This window comes from Aquarana catesbeiana, linkage group LG05, assembly GCF_042186555.1.
Source record: "Aquarana catesbeiana isolate 2022-GZ linkage group LG05, ASM4218655v1, whole genome shotgun sequence".
Taxonomy (NCBI): Eukaryota; Metazoa; Chordata; class Amphibia; order Anura; family Ranidae; genus Aquarana; species Aquarana catesbeiana.
In genome coordinates, this window is record NC_133328.1 from 84,751,382 (window position 1) to 84,765,817 (window position 14,436).

General features: G+C 44.7%; 1 protein-coding gene across 2 annotated transcripts in view; it reads left to right on the forward strand.

Annotated features, from left to right (window-relative positions):
* Window positions 1–14,436, forward strand: part of PTPRN2 (protein tyrosine phosphatase receptor type N2) — a 1,455,485-nt gene that overhangs the window by 279,774 nt on the left and 1,161,275 nt on the right. The gene's annotated exons all lie outside the window — the stretch shown is intronic.

The window sequence follows — 14,436 nt, forward strand, 5'->3', positions numbered from 1 at the left end:
TTCCGACAAGCACTGGCAGGCTGCATCTGACAGGCACTGGTAGGCTGCATCTGACAGGCACTGGTGAGGCTGCATAGATCTCTTGTATCATGTCTGCATTCTCTGACCATCTCCTGTATCATGTCTGCTAGAGGTGCACCAAATGGAAATTTTGCTAATACTATTAGCAGTGTGTTTAAGTTTAAGTAAGAGATTGCACGAATGATACAAAAGATGGTTAGAGACTGCAGACATGATACAAGAGATGGTTACAGACTGAGGACATGATACAAGAGATGGTTACAGACTGAGGACATGATACAAAAGATGGTCAGAGACTGCAGACTGCATTTTTCTTGAGCTTTTCTTGCACTGAAGGTGCCAATAATGGCCAACAATAAATTCATATTAATTTAAATTGATGATATTAATTAAAAAGTCGAATATAATACAATTATATATAAAAATATAATTTTTTTTAAATTTAAAAAAATTGTAATTTTCGGTTTTCAGCAAAGTGCATCCTGCATGTTCGGTTTCAGCAAAGTGCATCCTGCATTTTCAGCTTCGGTATCAAAATTTCCAATTGGTGCACCCCTACTTTAGGTAAATGTTTAGGTAGACAGGAGTAGAATATGTTTTATTAAAATCATTGTTATGCCAAAAATGTGCACAAAATCATGCTGTCATTTGTTGGGAGGTTAGCATTGTTAGTCCAAAAGTGGTCAGGTTTGAGCACCAATGTACACATGTGGGGGGTCCTTAGCCATGACTGAGTGTTCAGAACTTACACAGCAAAATTTGAATTGCACCACAGTACAAATGGAGGGACAGGGGAGCACTTGGAAAGTAACCATTCCCTCTTTATCATGGTTTCTTTCTAGTTATCTTTGTACACTGCCTGGTATAGGTAATGCACTGATTCATAAGATCAGTTAGTATGCATATGAGTAGTCCTCCTAGTTTTAAAAGCTGAAACCATATTATCAATTTATCAATGTTTATCTATTATTATCAAGTATTCGTTTATATTTAGCAATAAAAACTATTAGAAATTACAGAGAAGTATTTGTTGAGTGCTCCATTGAATGGTGACTCAAAAGTGATTTTTTTTTTTGGTTTTAAGTGGAGCCTATTGGGCTTAGCTAGACTTTGGCTTCTTTCAAAATCTGCCATAGCCAAAATTCCTGGCACTGTTCCTATCTACCTGAGAGTTGTGGGTATTTCTGTCTGCCCTGTGTGTTCTAGCCCCTCCTGTTACATTCTCCATAATATAGGACATTTTAAAAATCCAAACAAAATACCACCTATTCTGTTGGTACAGATGCTTCACCAATAGAGTTTCCAAAAAATACAAGAAATCTGTCAAAAACAAAAATATGAGTTTTGGATGGATTGATACTTAAAACACCAGTATATTCTTTACAATATAGACTTTAGACTTAAAGACTGAGTAGGGTTTTCTGACAAACAGGATAGTAATACAAAATGGTTTTGATAAAAAAACTAAGCATATCCTTTTACTTTTAGACAGTTGGTGAATCTTCACTTGCCATACGGTGGAAATTAGCAGAATACCAATATTTCAGGACCAGCAGATGGCAGTGTTAGATAGGAAGCACTAAATGCCTTTTTAATTATTTTTGTTACGGCTTTACTTGCCAGCTGGTAAAGTAAACATGTCACAAGCCTGGGAAATTCAAAATGAGTATCATAGAATGCAGAGGAGAATTTTCCTTGCTGCTAACAACGTTTTCAATTGGAGTCAGGGATGTTAATAGTTCATGTTTTATGCAAATTTCCACTTTACTTGTAAAATATTAACTTATCAGTTCCTTCCTGACATCCTTTCCTATTGGTCCTTTAATGTGATGGGCAGCCCCACTGGCCAATAGGCTTGGCAGTTGGGTGATGGCTTGGCTGGACCAAGCTTGATTTTTTTAAAGAAAAATTGAGAATTGCAAATACATTTAGCTGCTTATATTTCTGCAGGCTCTTTTGGCATTTGATTCTCACTGAAGGTAATCTTTGATTATGTGCTTTTCTATATGCTCAGTTTGATTAGCCTAGATTTGTGACAAAAGTATGTATACTTTACACATAACCTTACTTATACATATATATTAGTTAAAGAAGAAAGCAGTTAAAAAATAAAGTACAGGGACCAGAAATATCTTGGAAAATCATATGGACATAAATTCATCCTTACAAAAAATATTTGCTTGAATCAAGTATTTAGAAATGTGTAGTAAATGCACAAATCAAATTATGGACGCTGCGCTAAGTTGAAGCATAAATGCTAGTGAATAGTGCTCTTCAATAAAGTGCTAATAGTGCTACGCATGAAATATAATTATGAATAACAATAAAGAACATAAAAAATATATATATATAAATTGCAATAGCAGATAATAAATGCTTGATGGTTATAATAATAAAGTGACAAAGTGCATAAGCGTGATAAGTAACCATAAAACCACAAAAGTCCACACGTTCAAAAAATAACAACTGATCCAAAAAATTTAAAAAAAAAATCCAAATAAATAAAAAATAGATAAAAATAAAAAATAAAAATTCTCCTGTGCACTGTGCAGAGTTCAAATGGTGTCAAACTACAAGTGGTCCACACTCCATGTGATTCAGAAAATGTTGTGAAGGTGATCCAATTGCAAACTGCTGTGTTTTCACTCAGGTGCTCCCCCTAGGTATTGAAGGCTCACCATAAAGCGTGTGACCTTGCTATTATGCTTGGTCAATACACACATTAGAACCACTCCTGGGTTCAGCAGTAGATCTGAAATGCTGGATGGGTCACCACTCGTGGAGTTTCAATGATCAGGTAGTAAATGCACAGTATAAAGCCCCATGCTATGGCATACCTGAAAACATTTCCGTATGAGCTTTGCGCATGCTCTGAAATGCGTTGTGGTTTCCCTGCCCAGCTGTGTCATTCATTCACAGAGTTCTGTGAATGAATGAACCACAAGTACCGACAGCCTTTGCGGCTGTCGGCTTGTAGTTCTCAGCCTGGCTTCACACTTGTGCGGTGTGGACACCGCATGTGATCCACACAGGAATAGCACCTGTGCACATCACATGCGATGTCTGTGCAGTGCGATTTGAGCCATAAATTTTGTATGCCTCGATCGCATCTGCACCAAAATGGTGCAGGACCCTTTTTTCTCTGCACCTGAATCGCATCACATGGTGATCACATTTTTTTTTGTTTAGCAAAAAAAAAAAAAAAAACAGTAGTGATTAAATACTACCAAAAGAAAGCTCCGTCTGTCTCAAGAAAATGATAAAAATGTAATATATAAATATATATATAGTGCATGACCGCGCAATTGTCATTCAAAGTGCGACAGCACTAAAAGTTGAAACTTGGCCTGGTCAGGAAGGGGTGAAAGTGCCCAGTAGGCAAGTGGTTAAAGAGAGGCTGGAAATTGTTGGACTTTACAGGCACCCCAAGGATCACAATGTTTGTAAAAAGATATACAACTTTTATTAGATATTACAAATAAAATCAGTTAAAACCATTTTCCTGTTGCATCATGGCAGCATACACTTTGAGTTGGGACTCCACCCCCAAAACCTGATAGGACCACATAGCTATAAATTGTAGAGAGGACCCCCGCCCCAGTATTCTCTTATTTTTCCTCACCTGCAGGACCGAAGATGTCAGAAGCACCCCCTTACCGAATTCCCCCTCAGCCAGGTTCTAGCTTCTCCTGGGTGGAAGTCCTTGCCTGTACAGCCTCTAAACGAGCTAGATGGAAGGAACCCCACTCTGGTGGTCTCAGGGGTATGTTGCGGCTCCAGTATAAGCCTTAAATAGGCTTAGTTGTGTGCAGCGGTCTCCATTAGCCTTTTTCATCTTTGGTGTGGCTTTCTGGGTGTTGTGGTTCCCCTGTGTCTCCCCCTGGTGCGGCGGGCGTCTCAGCGCTTCCGCGCATGAGGACATACCAGGACCAGGCGTCCTGGTGTGTTTGCCATGTTCCAAGATGGCGCCGAGCGGGGTGCGTCGCTACTGCACATGCGCGGGCAGGACGTGACCTCGGCGGCCATGGCGGCGCTTTTAAAAGGCTCAGACTGTCACTTTCTGATGCCTCTGGTTACCTGAAGAGATCCTGACTGTTTTACCAGCTCTGCTTCACTTCTGGCGCTCCCCCCTCGGGGTAAGGGTTTCTCCCTTTCTCCTGGTACCCTTGATTGTCTGCTTGCATGTTTATACCTGCCTGTATCTCTCCCAGGTGTATCACAGTTTTCCTTTCCATGGAGACCGCTGCCCCAGCAGATCACCATCAGCCCAATAGGTAAGGGGGGGGGGGATTTCCATGGTAAGTAGTGAAGATTGCAAAAGAGAGCAGGATCGTACTAATGCTGCCTAAATTGGTCAGCCCTACCAGGTCATCAAGGTCGTCAAAGTCAAGGCGAAGAGAGACCTCACACAGGAGAAGCCGCTCCAGTCATAGGTGAAGCCGCTCACGCGATAGAAGTTGCTCTACCCACAGGGGAAGCCGTAGGAGGAGTCGTTCCTACTCTAGGCATAGACGTTCCCATTACAGAAGATCCCCTGTACGTAGATGTCAGTCTCCTGCACATCCTTCCCGTCCAGCGGGGAATGCTTGCTGGGTATGCGGGGCCACAGCCCTACCAGACAGACTGGCCTGCCGCAGATGTATGGATGAAGCCACCAGGGAGAAAGAGCTGGTTACTATAGAGCCTACCGGAGTCCGTGCTCTGCATGTCTCAACTCCAGATGTGGAGGCTACAGCCCAGAGCGCCTCACCATCCCATCCCAGCACGTCAAGGGAACAAGAATTCCCGTCAGACGATGAAGAGCTGGAGGCATCAGCTGGCTTTGATTTCTCGCTCATAGGACCCTTTGTGAAATCGGTCAAGGAAGCGATAAACTGGGAGGAACCTGAGGAAGTACAGCAGAAGCAGAGGAAGTATTTCCCGAATCTCAAGAAAGTACCGGAAGCCTTTCCATTTATAGAGGAGCTGGATGAGCTTATTAAAGAAGAATGGCAGAATCCGGAGAAGAAAATTAGTCTTTCCAACAGACTTACTAAATTGTACCCTCTGAAAGAGCCCAAGGTATCTCCCTTGGTTTCCCCTCCAGTGGTAGACGCCTCTTTGATGTGCCTAGCCAGACACGTGACGCTCCCCATCGAGGACGCAGTGACGTTTAGGGATGTACTGGACAGAAAAGTGGATACGGACCTTAAGAGGGCTTACCTTTTTGCAGGAGGCGCCTGCAGACCAGCAGTGGCACTAGCCGCCGTCAAATACCGCAAAACTCGTCGCCGAGGGTGCAGATCAAGACCAGATCATTAAAGCCTTACAAGAACTCAGCCTTGCAGGGGACTTTGTGGCAGAAGCTTCCGTAGATCCGCTTCAAGATCCATGTTAGCCACTGTAATGGCCAGGCGGGCGTTATGGCTTAAACCCTGGTCGGCCGACCCTGCCTGAAAATCTAATTGGTGCCGGATTCCATATGATGGGGTAAACCTTTTTAGTACAAAACTGGATACAGCAATTTCTAAAGTGACAGGCGGGAAGTCAGGTCTTATCCCTTCAGACAGAAGACCAAAGCAACAAAGGGCGCCTCCCTTTAACCACTTGCCGACCGCCTAACGTAGATATACGTCGGCAGAGTGGCACGGGCAGGCAGAATCACGTATATATACGTGATCTGCCTCCCGCGGGCGGGGGGTCCGATCGGACCCCCCCCCGGTGCCAGCGGCGGTCGGCATCTGACTGGGAGAGTCGGGAGGCGAGGGGGAGACCATCCGATCGTGGCCCCCCCCTCGCGATCGCTCCCAGCCAATGGGAATCCTCCTCTGCCTGTGTGTAGTTTCACACAGGCAGAGGATGTGATGTCATCTCTCCTCGGTCTGGCAGTTTCCGTCCAGCGCCGAGGAGAGAAGACATGTAAGTGCACACAACACAAACACACACAGTAGAACATGCCAGGCATACCTTACACCCCCGATCCCCCCCCGATCGCCCCCCGATCCCCCCCCAATCACCCCCCCCCTGTCACAAACTGACATTAGCAGTATTTTTTTTTTTTTTTTTCTGATTACTGCATAGTGTCAGTTTGTGACAGTTACAGTGTTAGGGCAGTGAGTGTTAGGCCCCCTTTAGGTCTAGGATACCCCCCTAACCCCCCCTAATAAAGTTTTAACCCCTTGATCACCCCCTGTCACCAGTGTCACTAAGCGATCATTTTTCTGATCGCTGTATTAGTGTCGCTGGTGACGCTAGTTAGTGAGGTAAATATTTAGGTTTGCCGTCAGCGTTTTATAGCGACAGGGACCCCCATATACTACCTAATAAATGTTTTAACCCCTTGATTGCCCCCTAGTTAACCCTTTCACCACTGATCACCGTATAACTGTTACGGGTGACGCTGGTTAGTTCGTTTATTTTTTATAGTGTCAGGGCACCCGCCGTTTATTACCGAATAAAAGTTTAGCCCCCTGATCGCCCGGCGGTGATATGCGTCACCCCAGGCAGCGTCAGATTAGCGCCAGTACCGCTAACACCCACGCACGCAGCATACGCCTCCCTTAGTGGTATAGTATCTGTACGGATCAATATCTGATCCGATCAGATCTATACTAGCGTCCCCAGCAGTTTAGGGTTCCCAAAAACGCAGTGTTAGCGGGATCAGCCCAGATACCTGCTAGCACCTGCGTTTTTCCCCTCTGCCCGGCCCAGCCCAGCCCACCCAAGTGCAGTATCGATCGATCACTGTCACTTACAAAACACTAAACGCATAACTGCAGCGTTCGCAGAGTCAGGCCTGATCCCTGCGATCGCTAACAGTTTTTTTGGTAGCGTTTTGGTGAACTGGCAAGCACCAGCCCCAAGCAGTGTCAGGTTAGCGCCAGTACCGCTAACACCCACGCACGCAGCATACGCCTCCCTTAGTGGTATAGTATCTGATCGGATCAATATCTGATCCGATCAGATCTATACTAGCGTCCCCAGCAGTTTAGGGTTCCCACAAACGCAGTGTTAGCGGGAGCAGCCCAGATACCTGCTAGCACCTGCGTTTTGCCCCTCCGCCCGGCCCAGCCCAGCCCACCCAAGTGCAGTATCGATCGATCACTGACACTTACAAAACACTAAACGCATAACTGCAGCGTTCGCAGAGTCAGGCCTGATCCCTGCGATCGCTAACAGTTTTTTTGGTAGCGTTTTGGTGAACTGGCAAGCACCAGCGGCCTAGTACACCCCGGTCGTAGTCAAACCAGCACTGCAGTAACACTTGGTGACGTGGCGAGTCCCATAAGTGCAGTTCAAGCTGGTGAGGTGGCAAGCACAAGTAGTGTCCCGCTGCCACCAAGAAGACAAACACAGGCCCGTCATGCCCATAGTGCCCTTCCTGCTGCATTCGCCAATCCTAATTGGGAACCCACCGCTTCTGCAGCGCCCGTACTTCCCCCATTCACATCCCCAACCAAATGCAGTCAGCTGCATGAGAGGCATTTTCTTTATGTCCTCCCGAGTACCCCTACCCAACGAACCCCCAAAAAAGATGTCGTGTCTGCAGCAAGCGCGAATATAGGCGTGACACCCGCTATTATTGTCCCTCCTGTCCTGACAATCCTGGTCTTTGCATTGGTGAATGTTTTGAACGCTACCATTCACTAGTTGAGTATTAGCGTAGGGTACAGCATTGCACAGACTAGGCACACTTTCACAGGGTCTCCCAAGATGCCATCGCATTTTGAGAGACCCGAACCTGGAACCGGTTACAGTTATAAAAGTTAGTTACAAAAAAAAGTGTAAAAAAAAAAAAAACACATACAAAAATATAAAATAAAAAAAAATAGTTGTCGTTTTATTGTTCTCTCTCTCTCTCTCTCTATTCTCTCTCTATTGTTCTGTTTTTTTTTACTGTATTCTATTCTGCAATGTTTTATTGTTATTATGTTTTATCATGTTTGCTTTTCAGGTATGCAATTTTTTATACCTTACCGTTTACTGTGCTTTATTGTTAACCATTTTTTTGTCTTCAGGTACGCCATTCACGACTTTGAGTGGTTATACCAGAATGATGCCTGCAGGTTTAGGTATCATCTTGGTATCATTCTTTTCAGCCAGCGGTCGGCTTTCATGTAAAAGCAATCCTAGCGGCTAATTAGCCTCTAGACTGCTTTTACAAGCAGTGGGAGGGAATGCCCCTCCCCCCCAACGTCTTCCGTGTTTTTCTCTGGCTCTCCTGTCTCAACAGGGAACCTGAAAATGCAGCCGGTGATTCAGCCAGCTGACCATAGAGCTGATCAGAGACCAGAGTGGCTCCAAACATCTCTATGGCCTAAGAAACCGGAAGCTACGAGCATTTTATGACTTAGATTTCGCCGGATGTAAACAGCGCCATTGGGAAATTGGGAAAGCATTTTATCACACCGATCTTGGTGTGGTCAGATGCTTTGAGGGCAGAGGAGAAATCTAGGGTCTAATAGACCCCAATTTTTGCAAAAAAAGAGTACCTGTCACTACCTATTGCTATGATAGGGGATATTTACATTCCCTGAGATAACAATAAAAATGATTAAAAAAAAAAAAAAATGAAAGGAACAGTTTAAAAATAAGATAAAAAAATAATAATAATAAAGAAAAAAAAAAAAAAAAAAAAAAAAGCACCCCTGTCCCCCCTGCTCTCGCGCTAAGGCGAACGCAAGCGTTGGTCTGGCGTCAAATGTAAACAGCAATTGCACCATGCATGTGAGGTATCGCCGCGAAGGTCAGATCGAGGGCAGTAAGTTTAGCAGTAGACCTCCTCTGTAAATCTAAAGTGGTAACCTGTAAAGGCTTTTAAAGGCTTTTAAAAATGTATTTAGTTTGTCGCCACTGCACGTTTGTGCGCAATTTTAAAGCATGTCATGTTTGGTATCCATGTACTCGGCCTAAGATCATCTTTTTTATTTCATCAAACATTTGGGCAATATAGTGTGTTTTAGTGCATTAAAATGTAAAAAAGTGTGTTTTTTCCCCAAAAAATGCGTTTGAAAAATCGCTGCGCAAATACTGTGTGAAAAAAAAAAATGAAACACCCACCATTTTAATCTGTAGGGCATTTGCTTTAAAAAAAATATATAATGTTTGGGGGTTCAAAGTAATTTTCTTGCAAAAAAAAATTATTTTTTTATGTAAACAATAAGTGTCAGAAAGGGCTTTGTCTTCAAGTGGTTAGAAGTGTGGGTGATGTGTGACATAAGCTTCTAGATGTTGTGCATAAAATGCCAGGACAGTTCAAAACCCCCCCAAATGACCCCATTTTGGAAAGTAGACACCCCAAGCTATTTGCTGAGAGTCATGTTGAGTCCATGGAATAATTTATATTGTGACACAAGTTGCGGGAAAGAGACAATTTTTTATTTTTTTTATTTTTTTTTGCGCAAAGTTGTCACTAAATGATATATTGCTCAAACATGCCATGGGAATATGTGAAATTACACCCCAAAATACATTCTGCTGCTTCTCCTGAGTATGGGGATACCACATGTGTGAGACTTTTTGGGAGCCTAGCCGCGTACGGGACCCCGAAAACCAAGCACCGCCTTCAGGCTTTCTAAGGCCGTAAATTTTTGATTTCACTCTTCACTGCCTATCACAGTTTCGGAGGCCATGGAATGCCCAGGTGGCAAAAAACCCCCCCAAATGACCCCATTTTGGAAAGTAGACACCCCAAGCTATTTGATGAGAGGTATAGTGAGTATTTTGCAGACCTCACTTTTTGTCACAAAGTTTTGAAAATTGAAAAAAGAAAAAAAAAAAATTTTTTTTCTCGTCTTTCTTTATTTTCAAAAACAAATGAGAGCTGCAAAATACTCACCATGCCTCTCAGCAAATAGCTTGGGGTGTCTACTTTCCAAAATGGGGTCATTTGGGGGGGGTTTGTGCCACCTGGGCATTCCATGGCCTCCGAAACTGTGATAGGCAGTGAGGAGTAAAATCAAAAATGTACGCCCTTAGAAATCCTGAAGGCAGTGCTTGGTTTTCGGGGCCCCGTACGCGGCTAGGCTCCCAAAAAGTCCCACACATGTGGTATCCCCATACTCAGGAGAAGCAGCTAAATGTATTTTGGGGTGCAATTCCACATATGCCCATGGCCTGTGTGAGCAATATATCATTTAGTGACAACTTTGTGCAAAAAAAAAAAAAAAATTTGTCACTTTCCCGCAACTTGTGTCAAAATATAAAACATTCCATGGACTCAACATGCCTCAAAGCAAATAGCTTGGGGTGTCTACTTTCCAAAATGGGGTCATTTGGGGGGGTTTTATGTCATCTGGGCATTTTATGGCCTTCAAAACTGTGATAGGTAGTGAGGAGTAAAATCAAAAATGTACGCCCTTAGAAATCCTGAAGGCAGTGATTGGTTTTCGGGGCCCCGTACGCGGCTAGGCTCCCAAAAAGTCCCACACATGTGGTATCCCCATACTCAGGAGAAGCAGCTAAATGTATTTTGGGGTGCAATTCCACATATGCCCATGGCCTGTGTGAGCAATATATCATTTAGTGACAACTTTTTGTAATTTTTTTTTTTTTTTTTTTTTTTTGTCATTGTTCAATCACTTGGGACAAAAAAAATGAATATTCAATGGGCTCAACATGCCTCTCAGCAAATTCCTTGGGGTGTCTACTTTCCAAAATGGGGTCATTTGTGGGGGTTTTGTACTGCCCTGCCATTTTAGCACCTCAAGAAACGACATAGGCAGTCATAAATTAAAGGCTGTGTAAATTCCAGAAAATGTACCCTAGTTTGTAGACGCTATAACTTTTGCGCAAACCAATAAATATACACTTATTGACATTTTTTTTACCAAAGACATGTGGCCGAATACATTTTGGCCTAAATGTATGACTAAAATTGAGTTTATTGGATTTTTTTTAGAACAAAAAGTAGAAAATATCATTTTTTTTCAAAATTTTCGGTCTTTTTCCGTGTATAGCGCAAAAAATAAAAACGGCAGAGGTGATCAAATACTATCAAAAGAAAGCTCTATTTGTGGGAAGAAAAGGACGCAAATTTCGTTTGGGTACAGCATTGCATGACCGCGCAATTAGCAGTTAAAGCGACGCAGTGCCGAATTGTAAAAAGTGCTCTGGTCAGGAAGGGGGTAAAACCTTCCGGGGCTGAAGTGGTTAAGCGCAATCTCCTGGAAAGATACAGGGATGCAAAATCCTATAGGCCTGGGAAGGAATACAGGAGAACGTGGAAGAACCCTCAGACGTCCTTCCTCAAATTCCAAAAAGCCAAGACCCCTGCCTCCAATGAACAGAAACCTTTTTGAAGGTACGCCCGCCCAACCAGCTATAGTGGGTGCCAGGCTCACAAGATTCAAGGTGGTTTGGGCGGAATTGATAAAGACCCATGGACAGTATCCACCATCCGGGTCGGGCACAGGTGGTCATTCAAAAACCGCCCCCAAGGGGCCACTTCTGTGCAACCAAGCTCCCTCCTTCCAGAGAGAAAAGGCTGTCCTTGGCCTGGGATATCCAGGACCTGCTACGGAAACAAGCAATAGTGAAGGTCTCACCATCTCAAAGAGGGCAGGGTTTCTATTCCCCACTCTTCCTAGTAAAAAAGAAGTCAGGGGATTTTAGTCCTGTCCTGGTCCTAAAAAACCTCAACCGGTCAATCCGGGTAGAAACGTTCAGGTTGGAAAGCCTACAATCAATCCTCCAAGCAATAAATCGGGGAGATTGGATGCTTTCGAACGACCTTCAGGACGCATATTTACATATCCCGATCCACGCAGATTTCCATAGATTCCTCCGTTTCACTATAAGCAGTTGGCACTTCCAATTTTGAAGTCTGCCGTTCGGGATCTCCACCGCACCCAGGACATTCATGAAGGTCCTATTGCCCGTGATAGCCCACTTGAGAGAGAAAGGATTGAGAGTCCACAATTACCTGGACGACATCCTGCTTCTCTCGGACAACAAGGAGTCTCTCATCCAGCATCGGGGAATCCTGGTCTCCACTTTACAGTCCCTAGGGTGGCTGATATACTGGAAGAAAAGCAGTATCCATCCCACTCAGAGAATGGTCTTTTTGGGGGCCGAGCTAGACACGAGAGAGAACACGGTAGAGCTTCCAAGGGAGAAGATTCCTCCCCTGATTAAGAAGGTGAGGAAGGCTATCTCGGCCAGGAGGCTACCGGCCAGAGCATGCCTCAGTATCCTGGGCTCCTTAGCATCCACCATCCCGATGGTCCAGTGGGCGCAATGGAACTCGAGGCCTTTCCAAATTTCCTTTCTGCGCCAGTGGAACGGTATCTCAATGTCCCAGTCGATTTACATCTCTCAGGAAGTGAAGCAGTCATTGCTTTGGTGGACACGGCCTCGCAACTTGAAAAGGTGCAAACACATAATCACTCCTCACCAGGAGACGGTGACCTCAGATTCCAGTCTGCAAGGGTGGGGAGCCCAATTTCAGGACTATGCGGTTCAAGGGCGCTGGCCATTCAGGACACAGGATTCAGTGTCAAATGTGTTGGAGATGAGAGCAGCGTTTCAGGCCCTCCTGTCCTTCAGTTCCCTTTTGAGGGAGAAGCATGTTCTGAGGATGGACAACAAGGTAGCGGTTGCCTATATCAACAGGCAGGGGGGCACCAGAAGCAGGTCCATGATGCAGGAGGTCCGTCCTGTTCTAGAGTGGGCACAACTGAACCTGTTGAGTTTAGGGTAGGTTATGTACCGGGAGTCCAGAACGTGTTGGCCGACTCGCTGAGCAGGAATTTCACCTCCAACCACGAGTGGTCTCTGAACCCACAGGCCTACGCCCTCATATCCCGGACTTGGGGTTCACCAGATATAGACCTGGCCGCAACCCCGGAGAATGCAAAATGCCAGAGATTCCTATCAAGGATACCATTCCCTTCGGCGGAGGGGATCTGAAGGTTCAAGTCTCGGCCTTGTCCGCCTTGACGGGAGTCAGATGGGCACAAGATCCCCTTGTGGTTCCGTTTCAGCGGGCCTGTCTAAAACTGAGGCCTCCTAGGAAACCTTCCTTCCCAGTCTGGGACCTCTCAGTTGTGCTGGAAGCCCTATCTAAGAAGCCCTTCTTTCCTAATGAGAGCATATCCCTATGGGATCTGACGCTGAAAGTCTCATTCCTAATAGCCATAACATCGGCTAAGAGGGTGTCAGAGATGCAGGCTTTAATGGTCAGTGATCCGTATCTGGTTGTCTTTCCAGACAGATTAGTCTTAAGACCTTCGGACCGATTCATTCCCAAGGTATCCTCATCCTTTCACTTCAACCAGGAGATTAACCTTCCAGCACTCAGTACGCAACAGGGCGATCCTCACAAATTAGATGTCAAGGGTAATGTCTTGGAATATCTCTCGGCTACCAGATCCATCAAGAAAACGGAAAGTCTCCTAATCATTCCGCATGGATTCAGGAGAGGCAAAGCGGCATCCTCACGCACTATTGCGTCATGGCTAGTAAAGACCATCAAAAAGGCCTATTCATTGAGTAATCATCAAGTACCTGAGGGCTTAAGGGACATTCCACCAGGGCAGTGGCAACCTCCTGGGCGGCATATTGTAGAGTCTCAGCGGAGACAATTTGCGGAGCGGCCACCTGGTCTTCCAGGAACACCTTTATGTCCCATTACAAGGTGGATTCCGCCTGCTTATCCACAGTGGATTTCGGAAGATCCGTTATCCAGGCCAATTCTTCTATTCTTTGTTAATAAACTTAGTTTGAATTCCCACCCAGTTTTTGCGAGTTATTCCCCAAAGTGTATGCTGCCATGATGCGACAGGAAAACGGAAAATTGTATGCTCACCTTTCCGTAATTTTCCTTTCCTGTCGTATCTTCATGGCAGCATACAATCTCCCACCCTTCTAAGGTGATATATACAGAGAATACTGGGGCGGGGGTCCTCTCTACAATTTATAGCTATGTGGTCCTATCAGGTTGTGGGGGCGGAGTCACAACCCAAAGTGTATGCTGCCATGAAGATACGACAGGAAAGGAAAATTACGGAAAGTTGAGCATACAATTTTCCGTTATTCAGTGCTAGTGCTTCACATAAATATGGAAGGCAGTCCTCCCCCTCTGTAGAACACAAAAATAATTCTATACTAGTATCCAAGGTGACAGTCACTCAGGGGGTTCCACTGTCCTTGTAATGGTATTGCTCTACATGTTTCGTGTTATCTGTTTCCTCAGGAGCATGTGAAGATCAGTGATCGCTTCTATACAAAGACATGAATAAATATGAAGAGGCTATACACATGTACAGTATATGTATATTACAAAAGCCAACATGGTGGTCTAGAGCCAGGACCCATTACTATACTCATTAAAAGCCAAACAATTCCCACATTGCATAGATGATGCCCCAAAAAATAATAAGGCTGGGCATGGAGGCACAGACTACAAATGGGAACATGCATATGTATTAACTACAC